A 12278-nucleotide genomic window follows, 5' to 3' on the forward strand; every position below is an offset into this window, starting at 1 on the left:
AATTAATTAAATAAATACAATTTTTCAATTAAAAAACAAACAAACATTTGTTCAATCTCATGAACCCCAAACATTGGGCAATAATCATGTCTGGCATTTATACATTAAGGTTTGCCAAGATTATCCCCTTTGAGTTGATCCTCACAATAATTCTTTTGGGGAGTGTTATTAAAGTCCCCGTTTTAGTATATTAGTCCAATTATAGTCCCCATTTTACACATGAGGAACCTGAGGCTGAGTGTGACTAAGTGACTTGCCCAGAGTCACACAGCTAGGTAAATATCTAAGGCAGAATTTGAACTTATCTTCTTGGCTCTGATCACTAGGTTTCCTTGCTCCCTAGACAGAGACTTGCCTCTATGTGGAAAAGTTGTAAGGAGACTAGGGAAAGCTTCCTGGAGGAGGTGACCTATGAATTGTGCTTTAAAAGATGGAGAGGAATTCTTGGAATTTCCAAGTTGGAAGAGCCCTCCAGGGCCCTCAAATTCAATTAAATAATCCCTTGGACAACCCATCCGACAAATGGGCATCCAACCTTTGCTTGAAGATCTAACCTACTGCCTTCCAAAATGCTCCCATTATACCTTTGGAGAACTCCAATCAGGAGGCATTTCCTGACATCCAGCTCCTGGTTCTGCCCTCCAGGACCAAAGAGAACAAGTCTAATTCCTTCTCCCCATGGCAGCCCATCAGACACCTGAAGCCACCTCTCAGGGGCCCCCTGAGTCCTCTCTTCTCCATTGCCCTCAGCGAGTCCTTCAGATGGCATGGATTCAATGCCCATTGCTGTTCTTCTCCCGCTCCTACATGCCCTTCCTAAAACATGGCACTGAGAACTGAACCCATCCTATAATCTCTGTTTGCCTCAGTTTCCTAGACTGTAGAAGGGAATAATAGCACGTATCTGCCCCTCTAGAGGACCAGAGAGGGTGCACCATACCCCTGAGGTAACCCAGCTAGTAAGGGGCAGAGGCAAGATGGCCAATGAAGAGAGGGCAGGCATGGGCAGGAACGAAGCAGATGGGCCATGCAGGTCACTAGAGCCCAAGACGTCCACCTTGGGCTGCTCAGGAAAGGGAGTGAGCGGTTTCTTGGCAATCCCCCTCCAGGGCTTTCCTTGGCCTCCTCAGCCCCTGGGGTGGAGAGCCGGTGTGTGGATCTGAGCCCTGATAGATCTGACAATGGCCACAGCGATATGATCTGATGGGAAAAAGTCTGGGGGCCCCCCTCGCTGGAGTGGTTCCTGTTGTTTATGGGCTGTTTCCTGCCCCCTGAGTGAGGCGGGAAGCCACAGAGGACCATTGTGTGGAGGGCACAGCAGGGCCCGAGGTGAGGAAAGCAGGATGGTGTGGCCGCGCAGGGGTCACAGGACCCTCGACTCCCAGAGAGCAGCCTGGGAATCCCCTCTATCACATTCCTGTCTAGCAATCCTCCAGCCTCAGGAGACCTCCAGGGATGAGGAACTCCTTCCTGCTTTGGGACACTCCAATCTAATCCCTTCGTGAAAAGACCTGGAGGATTCCCTACCCCCTTTCCTTTACAGGAGGAAACTGAGGCCCTACAGAAGTGAAGTGACTCACCCAAGGTAACACGGGCAGTAAGCAGCAGATATGAGAGTTGAACCCAAGTCCTGTGACTCCAAAGGCTCTCCTGATCCCTTGGGGTCTTCTTTTCTCCAGACTAAAGAGCCAGCTTGGACTAAATTTCAGAAGTCCTTTATCTGTCCACAGCAAAACAATCAATAAACACTTATGAAGCCAGGACTAAGTGCCAGGCAGTGTGCTAAGCACCGAGCATACAGGAGACAAAAGACAGTCCCTGCCCTCAAGGAGCTTCCAATCTAATGCACTAGGGATCTCCCCAGAGATTCTAAAGAGCCTGAGGGCACCAGCGGTCCGGTCTTGGTGATGGATCCATGGAGCGATGGATGGACAAATCGAGGATCCAAGGGAGCCGGTCCTCGGAATGGTGACCTGGCTCGCCTCTCCCTCTGAAGCCGTCCTCTCTCGGCGCCGCCATGACATCTCCACCAAACCCAGGGATGGTCTCCCCGGTTCCGAGGCCATGGCTCGTGCCGTTGTTCCTCCTCCTTTCATGACGTCTGGACTTGCCCATGAATTGGATCTCAACAAGGCATCCACCTCTCTCTCCTCCCGTCACCGAAGTCATTGGCAGACAAAAGTCAGAGCGTCGCTGATGGCCCAGGACGGGGTGGATGCCCTGGGCAGCCTTCTGAGCGCTCCCCAGTGCCCTCCTCCATCGGCTCCATCGGGTGGACATCCCCCAACTCACACAGTTTGAGGCGCGTCAGTGACCCTCAACCCGGTTTAGCCCGCTTGCCCGGATGGTTTCCTGGGATGTGGCTGCTGCCCAGGCTGCAGCTTCTTGAAGCCATGAGTGAGAGCTGGCTGGCAGGTGAACCCCCAAGGTGGGGGAGCAGCCCTGGAAAGGTCTCAGCAAACCCACCCACCAGAGGTCCTCTGCTTCTTCGAAGCCCTAGTCGGAGGTCACCACCTCTAGGAAGCCTTCCTTGAACTCTCCGCCCAGCCACAGCCATGGAGGCGTTCGAGGCTGGCCAGAACCAAGGTGGGACCTACAGGGTGGACGCAAGCAGCCACTTTCCCCCGAGAGATCCTGGGCGTGGAAGGGCTCCTGGGCCAGCACCAAGGACCAAGGCCGAGCCCAACTGGGGGGAGGCTGCAGTGCGGGACAAAGGCTAGGAGGAGGCGCCCGGCTCTCCCTGCTTGCCAGGAACTGCGCCCCTGCAGGGCCCGAGTGCCATTTGGGTCCTTATCTGCCTCGCACAGGACCTGGTCCCGAGCACGGAACTGGCAAGCGGGCTCCTGCAGCCTGTTATTGTTCCCCGCGGCCTGGCCTGGGAGCTTCTGGGCAGCCGACCGGCTCCCCCAAACTCCGCTTCCCTGGAGCCCAGCGCTCCGAGCGCGGCCCAGCGACTACATGAAAGCCGATGCGTAAAGGAACAAGGCCCGAGACATCTCTGAGGCTCTCCTCGGTGGGAAGCCAAAGCCTGGACAAAACCAGGAAAATTCAGAGCGGGAGCCGCTTCCTCCTCTTTCCCTGACCCCCGGTGGGGGCTGGGCTGCGGATGCGAGACTTCCTCCCTCCTGCAGACACGGCTCTCTGCGGCCTCCCCGCAAAGAACAAGGGCCCAGCAGCAGTAGGAAAGGCCGGGATCTGACTCAGTGACTTGCAGCCTCCCCCCGGCACTCCTCTGGCCCCTCTTGTCGCTGGAGCCAGCCATCGAGGGCTGGCGCTGAGAGGGCTCAAGGTCTTCCCCAGGAACCCCTCCACACCAACTGCTGCGAGCACATTGCCCACTCGATGGTCAAACACGAAGAGAGGAACCCCCAAACTGACCAAGGCTGGCCCTCTACGATAATAATAATAGCAGCAGCAATGGCGACCATTGATCCATCGCTTATTACAGGGCAGCCATTGCACTAGTATTGACAATTAGTATATCCTATGAGCTTCACCGCAACCCTGGGAGACAGAGGCTAGCATTATGCCCATTTTATAGAAGAGGAAACTGAGGCAAATGGCCAGTAAGCATTTGAGCTCCTCTTCCAGACTCCAGGCTCATCCGCCGTGTCTGCACCTAGACACCTGGGCCATGGACAGCTCCATTTTTGAAGCACTCTGGTGCAAAAAGAGATCCATAGGCCAAAGATCTGGGTTCAAATCCTAGCTTTATCACTTACTAGTGATGAGACTTGGATGTCCCTTTCCCCTCTCCCGGCCTCATTTTCCTCGGGTGTAAAATGAATGGATTGGACTAGATCCCCTCTGACGTACCAACACAAGGGCTAAACCAGGGTGAGGGTTCGGGAGGAGCCGATCCCAGGCATGGCATGTGAAGACTTTGCCCCCAACAATGGGAGGATGAGATCTGGTTCCCTTGGCCAGTCTGCGAAGGTCTTGGAGCTACGCCAAGGTCGCCCACTGCACCCCGAGCCATCTCCAGTCGTCCAGATTTTTGTCCTGCAAAGAGTCTTGGGAGACGCTGGAAGAGAGCATGAAGCGGAGGACTTCCTGTAATTCTGCCTCACTGAAACCCAATCGTTGCTCTTCTTTGAAACCGAAGGATGCAGTACTTAGCCAGCAGGATCTTCACAACTAGTATTATCTCCATTTTATGGGAGACAACTGAGGCTCAGAGCATTTAAATGACTTGCCCAACTAGTAAACGAAGGAGGCAGGATTTGAACTCGTCTTCTTGACTCCTATTTCCACTGTACCAGAATTCCAGCCCAAAGTCAAGAGGAAGACTTGACCAGTAAAGAAGCCAACCAGCCTTGGCTAATTAGAGATAGGAAGTATAATGTGGTGGATTGTGGGTTGGACAAAAAAATCTGGAAGACCTGAGTTCAAATCCTGCCTCACATTTCCTTGATCCAAGTCATTTAAACTGCTCTGTTGCCTCAGTTTCCTCATCTGTTAAGTGGGGATAAGACCACCAAGGAGTTGGACCAAACGAGATAATAAGGGGAGTAATAGAGAAGACTATGATGAATGCATGTCCCAAACCTTAAACACATTTTTTAATTTAAAAATTTCCCAATTACACATGGAAAGAATTTTTAGCATTTTTTTGTTGTTGTTTTCATTTAGTCCCATTGATTCAACCCCTGGTGATAACACTGTGTAGCAATTTTCTGACAACACACCTGAATGAGGGAAAGAACGCAGGGGACCCAGTCAATCAGTAGACTAGTGGGACCACCCTATGGCTCTGCTTTGTGTGCTCCTCTCAAATGCAGCCCTCTGCCAAGGGAGGGAAGTCCACTGACCAATCAATCGGCAATGCGGACCAGGTGCCAGGCTGTACAAACACCAAGAATGTCCATGGGCTCCTCCTCCTCCTTACCCCCTCCAGGATCCACTGGAAAATCCTCTATTTGGCTTTTTAAAAACCTTAATCTTCTGCCTGAGACTCAATATTGTGTATTTGTTCCAAGGTAAGAGCTAGGCAATGGGGGTGAAGTGACTTGTCCAAGGTCACACAGCTAGAAAGTGTCTGAGGTTACATTTGAACCCAGGACCTCCCATCTCTAGGCCTGACTCTTTATACATTCAGCCACCCAGCTGCCTCTCTCTTTGGCTTTTAAAGTTCTTCATCACCTGGCTTCTTCCCATTTTTCAGCTTTCTTACCCCTTATTCTCCTCTACCCACTCTGGACCTCCTTGCTGTTCCTTGCACACAACACCATATTCTCACTCTGAGTCTTTGTCCAGGCTGTCCCCCTGCCTAGAACAAAGATCTTAATGGCAGAGCAATAATGTGTTGATGTGTTTGACAGTAGTACACTGGATAGGCTTTTACATTTAATAAGTATTTCCTTCTTCCCTTCCCTCCTTCCTTTCTTTCTTCCTCCCTCCTTCTTCCCTTCCCTCCTTCCTTTCTTTCTTCTTCCCTTCCCTCCTTCCTTCTTTTCTTTCATTCTTTCTTTCTCTTTTTCTCTCTGTCTCTTAGTTAATTAAAAGTTAATTAATTACATAGACTAATTAGAGATTCTTGATTAGTAGGAATAGTTGGTTGGCTGGAGAAAGAGGATTGAGGGGTTATCTTAAGAAGCCAGCTAGAATCTTCATGGAGGTTCCTTAAAAAGAATTCCCAGGAGGGGGCAGCTGGGTGGCTCAGTGGATTGAGAGTCGAGCACAGAGGTCCTGGGTTCAATGCTGGGCAAGTCACTTCACCCCATTGTCTAGTCCTTACCACTCTTATGTCTTGGAACTAATACACAGTATTTGGTTCTAAGGCAGAAGGTAAGAGTTTTATTGAAAAAAAAAAAGAATTTCTGAGAGTCGGGGGTGGGGGGTAGGGGTGGGAGTCTGTTGGAAATAACAGACACACTCTTTGAGGTCTTCTATTCAAAGGGTGGATGGTTGGATCTTTCCTCTGGAAAACCCTGGAAGAGTTGGTGACGGTTGGTTTTGGAAGACACTTGGATATTTGGGAAAAGTGTGGAGGAGACCCTATGTGAGGACTGATTTTCTCTGACACTACAGAGGGCTGGAGAGAGCTGGCTGCTGGGACTCTGACAGTGGCTGGGTCGAGAAAGAAAAAGGAGACAGTGGATTTCTGATATTTATAAGAAGATGAGGAATAAGTAGAGTTTAGTAAGATCAGATAGTAAATATTTAGTCAGTTAAGGAGTTGAAGTCAGGCCTGAGACATCAAGCATGAAGGTCTCTCGCGAGACAGTGGGTGCTGGGGTAGTTGAGACTTCTTAGACGACGGAGCCTGTCTCAGTCCTGTAGTTATCCTTCCTGCCTTTCCCTGCTCCTTTCAATACTTTATTATTGAAATGGTCATCTATCATTTTTGTCATAAGCTGTCTCCAGTCAGTCTCCATTTACCAAACCTTTAACTGGGTCCTACCGGAATCTCAACCAATACCAGCTGATAGACACCTGTCTACTCACGATCAATAAGTGGCTCAATCGATACAGAATCGATTTACATCATTACACTCTTTCTCTCTTTCTTTTTCTTCCTTTCTTTCTCTCTGACTCTCTGCTTCTTTCTCTCTATGTCTCTCCCTCTCCCCTTTATTTCTCTCTCTCCCTCTCTGTCTCTCCCTCTATGTCTCTCTCCCTCTCTCTTTCTGTCTCTCCTTCTATGTCTCTCTCTGTCTCTGTCTCCCTCTCCCTCTCCCTGTCTCTCTCTCTCTCTCTCCCTCCCTCTCTCTCTGTCTCTCTCCCTCTCCCTCTCTGTCTCTCTCTGTTTCTGTCTCTCCCTCTCTCTCTGTCCACTCTCTCCCCCTCTCCTTCTCTCTCTCTCCTTCTCTCTCTCTCTCGCTCTCCCTCTCCTTCTCCCTCTCTGTCTCTCTCTCTCCCCCCCTCTATCTCTCTCTGTCTCTCTCCCTCTCTCTCCCCCCTCTCTGTCTCTCTGTCTCCCACCTCTCCTTCTCTCTCTCTCTCTCTCTCTCTCTCTCTCTCTCTCTCTCTCTCTCTCTCTCTCTCTCTCTCTCTCTCTCTCTCTGTCTCTCCCTCTCCTTCTCTCTCTCCCCCTCTCCTTCTCCCTCTTTCTCTTTCTCCCTCTTTTTCTCTCCCTCTCCTTCTCCCTCTGCCTCTCCCTCTCTCTCTCTCTCTGTCTCTGTCTCTCCCCCCCCCCTTCTGTCTCAGAATCAGCTCCAAGACAGAAGGGGGGGGAGGGGAGGCCTGGCCCCGCGTCTCCTGTCACGCCGCCTCTAGGCCCGGCACTCCGTGGCTGTGTGCTGAGCTGCGCCTCTTCCTTTCTTTCTGCAAACAGCGCGCTCGGTCCGGTCCGCGGGCTGGGCGGCACTTGTGCTGCCTCTCCTGAGGTTGCCGGGGCGGATCCGGAGAGGAGCTGCCTCAGCGGGCCGGCCGGGAGGGTTTCTCCTTCATTCCTTTCATTCCTCCCCCGCGGGCCCCAGGCTCGCTCTTCCCAAACAACCCACCGAACCCGGAATCCTCCCCCCCGCCGGCCTGTCCTCGCGCTGAGGTGGCCGCCCCAGGCTGGGCTCGGAGCCTCAGTGTGGAGCTTCCTCTCCGCGGCCCCGGCCACTTGGGCGTCGGAGAAATCGGGCCGCTTTTCCCTCTGCCATTAATGAGATCCCGTTTCGTTGCCCAGCGGATGAAGAACGACCCGCGGCTCCCCAAACCAGCCGGGGGCCTTCCGGGTGGGGGTGGGGGAGAAAGGGGAGCCAACCGCGGCCAGGGCAAAGGGTGGCCCCGAGCAGAGCCCCAAGCAGCCGGTGGCAGAGGGGGCAGCCGGGCCTTTGTGGCAGGGTTGCGCGTGCTCCCTGCTGTCCTTGTACCTTGCCACCTCAGGGGCAGGGAGGTCTCCATCATTCCGGGAAGGGGAGGCAGAATCCGGGACCCTTGGGAGCAGCGGATCCCTCCTCCCCTCTCCTATAACATCCCCAGGGGAGCTTGGAGCTGAGCAGCTCAGGACCAAGAGCACTTTGTCTGGTCATTTCCGCTCCCTCCCACTCAGTAAACATCAAGGACCCGGAAAGCGTTGCCTCAGAGCCAGGCTCTTTAGCAAAGCCAGCAGGAAACAGAACTTGGGGGAGTTCTTCAGGAGCGCCTGCCAGAGAAGATGTCAGCAGGAGCATCTGTCCTCCTCCAAGGGATCTCCTGTCTGCCATCCCCGAGCCCAGTCGCACTTTCCTCTCCTGCCCAGGACCCTGCAAGTCCTCTTCTGAAGCGGCTTCCCCTCACAGGGGAGTCACATGTCAACTGATTTTTTGAGGGCTAAAAGAAATTCAAAAGGGGACCCAGACAAGCAGGGGAGTCTTGTTACTGATGGGTTCAAGTTTATATGCAATTAAAAAAAAAACACCCTCACCTTCTGTCTTAGAAACTGTAAACCTTAAAATTTCTTAGACTTACAAATGTTGGAAATTTCACCATTGGGAAATTTCATACTTGGAAAATTTCTTACTGATAGTCTATTGGAATGTGAACCCCATTGGCATGGGAGGTTCCTCCTCCTCCCTTCTTAAGATTACTTTAGGACAGAAACCTTTTGCTGAACAATGGAAAGGGCTGCAGCATAGATCAAAATTTAATTATTCCAATCTCCACCCTACTCAGGGTAACAGGATTTAGGAAGGGCTGTAGCAAAGGATCAAGATTTAATTATTTGAGAATATGACCTTCAACATACATGTGCAAAGCCACTGACCTCTGGGCGGTCCTGGGTTAAGGTAGAGCCACCATTGGCACAGGGAAGACATGGACAGTGATTGGTAGATGTGAGAACTGAGGGGAGGGAACTTGGATGGTTTCCTTAAAGATAGGGGGGGGGGGGGTCTGAGGACTAGGGGGGTTGGTTGGTTGGTTGGAGAGGTTGTGCTCTGAGAAGCTTGCTCTGAAGGAAGCTGAAGGTGGGGGCCTCTGAGACTGTTTCTCCATTTTGGTCACGTGAGTAATAGGGACTGATCTCTTTTCTTTGCCCCAGCTATCTAAGGGCTTGAGCCTTTTGGCCCAGCCTAAACAGAAGGGGTATTTAAGCCCTATTCCCTTCTCTCCCCTTTCTCTCTCCCTCTCTCTCTCTCTCTCTAATACCTTTCTTCCTCCTGTTTGTAATTAAACTCTATAAAAGGTTGACGGCTGACTTGAGTTTTCATTTAGGAATTACATAGCTGAATTCCTTGGTGACCTTAAATTAATATATATCAGTCTTTTAAAGTGATTTCCTTGTCACAAAACACTATTGTGTTTGGGTTCCAAGGCAGAAGAGTGGGAAGGGCTAGGCAATGGGGGTGAAGTGACTTGCCCAGGGTCACACAGCTGGGAAGTGTCTGAGTCTAGATTTGAACCCAGGACCTCCCATATCTGTGCCTGGCTCTCCATCCACTGAGGCACCCAGCTGCCCCCTATAACTTTTTTCTAACTGGAGTCCATGGTTTCTTTCATTTTAAAAATGAAACAATACACAGTACTGATTCTAAGGTGGAAGATAAGGGGTTATAAGAAATCATTACCTTCCCTCTTAGAATCAGCAGGCTCCATGGCAGAAAAGAAGAGAGCACTAGACAACAGGGGTTAAGTGACTTGCCTAGGATTACACAGTGAGGAAGTATCAGAGGCCAGATTTGAACCCAGGACCTCCCATCTCTTAACCTCGATTTCTATCTACTGAGCCACTAGCTGCCCCAAGTCTATAGTTCCTTGCAAAAACTATTTTTGTTCTTCATACATCAAAATGTTCCTTGTTATTAATCTTTATTAAGTTCATTTTTTTAATCTTCACTTTACAGCTGAGGAAACTGAGGTTCATGGAGGAATGGGGTCACAAAGCTCATTAGTAGCAGAGCCAACATTTGAACCCAGCTCTTTGGGTGCCAAATCCAAGACAGAGAAATACTTCATCGCCTCTCATGTTGCTTAAACCTCCAGGAAGCCCTGGCTGGCAGCTTCAGGAATTTTATAGACACAATTCAGTCTTTACACTACCCTGGAGGAAACTCCGGAAGTTGCTCTCGAGGGCTGCTGGGTCCACAGAAACATGAGTGTCTGGAGCAGATTTTATGAGATGGGCCTGAATTTCCTTAATAGTAACCTAATAATAATTTCTTGCCTTTTTACAGCCTTTTACCCTTTCTGAGGGAAGTTCATAACTTTTAGCTCCATTCTTCCGAGCAGCATGTCCTTGGGAGAGGCATCCTCCTTTTTAGAGGCCCCAAAAGCTGGGCTATGGAGGGGCAATGGGGTTTGTCTCGGGGCTCTGACCACACTTTCAGGGAGGAGAAACAATTAAGTTCCTAGCTAGCAAGAACGAGGAGTTAAAAATAGGAAGCTGCCAGATGACTTCTTTCCTTCCTCCCAGGAGCTGTGGCTGATGTGAGCTCTCTGCCCTGCTTCCCCTGGCCCTTCTGCCCTCTTTCCCACCACGGGCCAGGATCCTGGGGTCTTCCTCATCCCCAAATTCAATTTGTCCTGAAAAGTTCATTTGCAGACACATTTTGTGCCACGTGGCCCAGACTGCTCCGATTAGGGAGCAGTGCTGGCCAATAGAAGGCGACTACCTAAAGGGCAGACAGTGGCTTTCTTTTCTCTTTATTTCCCTACCACCTTACACAGTCCTTGGCACACACTAGGCTCGAGCTAAATGCTTCTTCATTCATCTTTACATGTATTAGATTGAACCAGTGGCAAGGATTGTGAATGGAACCCAGGTCCTGTGACTTAGTCTTTCTGTCTGTGGAGCCGACAAAGCCCAGGCTTTGGATTCCAATTCTGCCCTAAAAGTCACCATTGACTACCTACACTTGGGACTTGTGGACCCTGGGGAAACCCTGCCTCAGATAAATATAGCCTCAATTTCCTCATCTATAAATTGGACATAATCATGCCTGAAGCACTTACCTTACGGGGGTGATATGAGTTTCAAATGAGATCATGTCTGTGCAACCTTAAGTCAATCAAAGTCCTTCACCTTGCTAGTCCCACGATCCCCACCTGTTACTGTATATTCTTCATTTTTTAAGAAATCCTTACCTTCTGTCTTAAAAGTCATACTAAGTATCAGTTCCAAGGCAAAAGAGCAGTAAGGAATAGGCAATGGGGGTTAAGTGACTTGCCCAGGTCATATAGCTAAGAAGTATCTGAGTCTGGATTTGAACCCAGAACCTTCAATCTCTGGACCTGGTTCCATTGAGCCACCAGATTCATACTTAGAAGGCTCCCTCCTGGCCTTTGATCTCTTGGCTCTTGGTATTTTCTGACAGTCCCCCATGTCTGGAATGCTCTCCCTCCTCATCTGTCTTGGATTCACTGACTTGCATCAAGTCCCACCTTAACATCTGGCCTTCTACTGAAGCCTTTCTGAACCCCTCTGAATTCCAGTGGCTTCCCTCTGTTCATTTAGCTTGAATAGGGTTTGCTTGTTTGCCCATTGTCTCTCTTGACTGTTGATATCCTTGAGAGCAAGGACTGTCTTTTGCCTCTTTTGGTATCTGTAGCCCTTAGCACAGTGCCTGGAGAATAAGTAGTAATAGATGCTTAATACATGTTCAGTGACTGACTGACTGAGATGTTCAAAAGTCAAGTAAAAAAAATAGATGAAAATATAAGGTATATCGAAGCAAAACCAACTGTCCTGGAAAACAGTTTAAAGAACGGGAACTTGAGAACAAATCGACTGCCTGAAATCCATGCATTCAAAAGTAACCTTAAGCATCATATTTCAAGAAGTCATGAAAGAAAACTGCGCAGACCTCTTAGAACCAGAGGGCAAAATGGAAATAGAAAGAATCCGCCAGTTACCTCCTGAAAGGAACCCACAAATAAAAACTCCAAGTAACATCATAATCAAGATGTAGTTTCAGATCCAAGAAAAAATACTGAAAGCATCTAGAAAAGAAATCAAGTACTGAGGAGCCACAATCAAGATTACTCAAGACTTGGCAACCACAACTATAAAGGAACAGAGGGATTGTATTATGAGATCATAGATAACAAAAGATATGGGCTTACAGCCAAGAGTAATTTACCCAGCAAAACTGAGCATATTGGTACAAGGAGAAAATAGATCTTTAGTGAAAAAGAGGAGTTCTGAGCATTCATGATGAAAAGACTGGAAGCGGCAGAGAAATTCTTAAGTGCAAACAAAGGAACAAAGGGAAAAATAGAAAAGCAAATGTGAGCAAATAACCACAAGGACTAAATAAGGTCAAACTATTTACATTCTGATATGGGGAAATGATACTTGTGTCCCTTTAGAATTCTATGGATAGAGAGCCAGACTGGGAGAAGGAAGTCTTGAGATAAAATTTGGTTTC

The sequence above is a fragment of the Monodelphis domestica genome, chromosome 3 (assembly GCF_027887165.1).
Source record: "Monodelphis domestica isolate mMonDom1 chromosome 3, mMonDom1.pri, whole genome shotgun sequence".
NCBI classification, from domain to species: Eukaryota; Metazoa; Chordata; class Mammalia; order Didelphimorphia; family Didelphidae; genus Monodelphis; species Monodelphis domestica.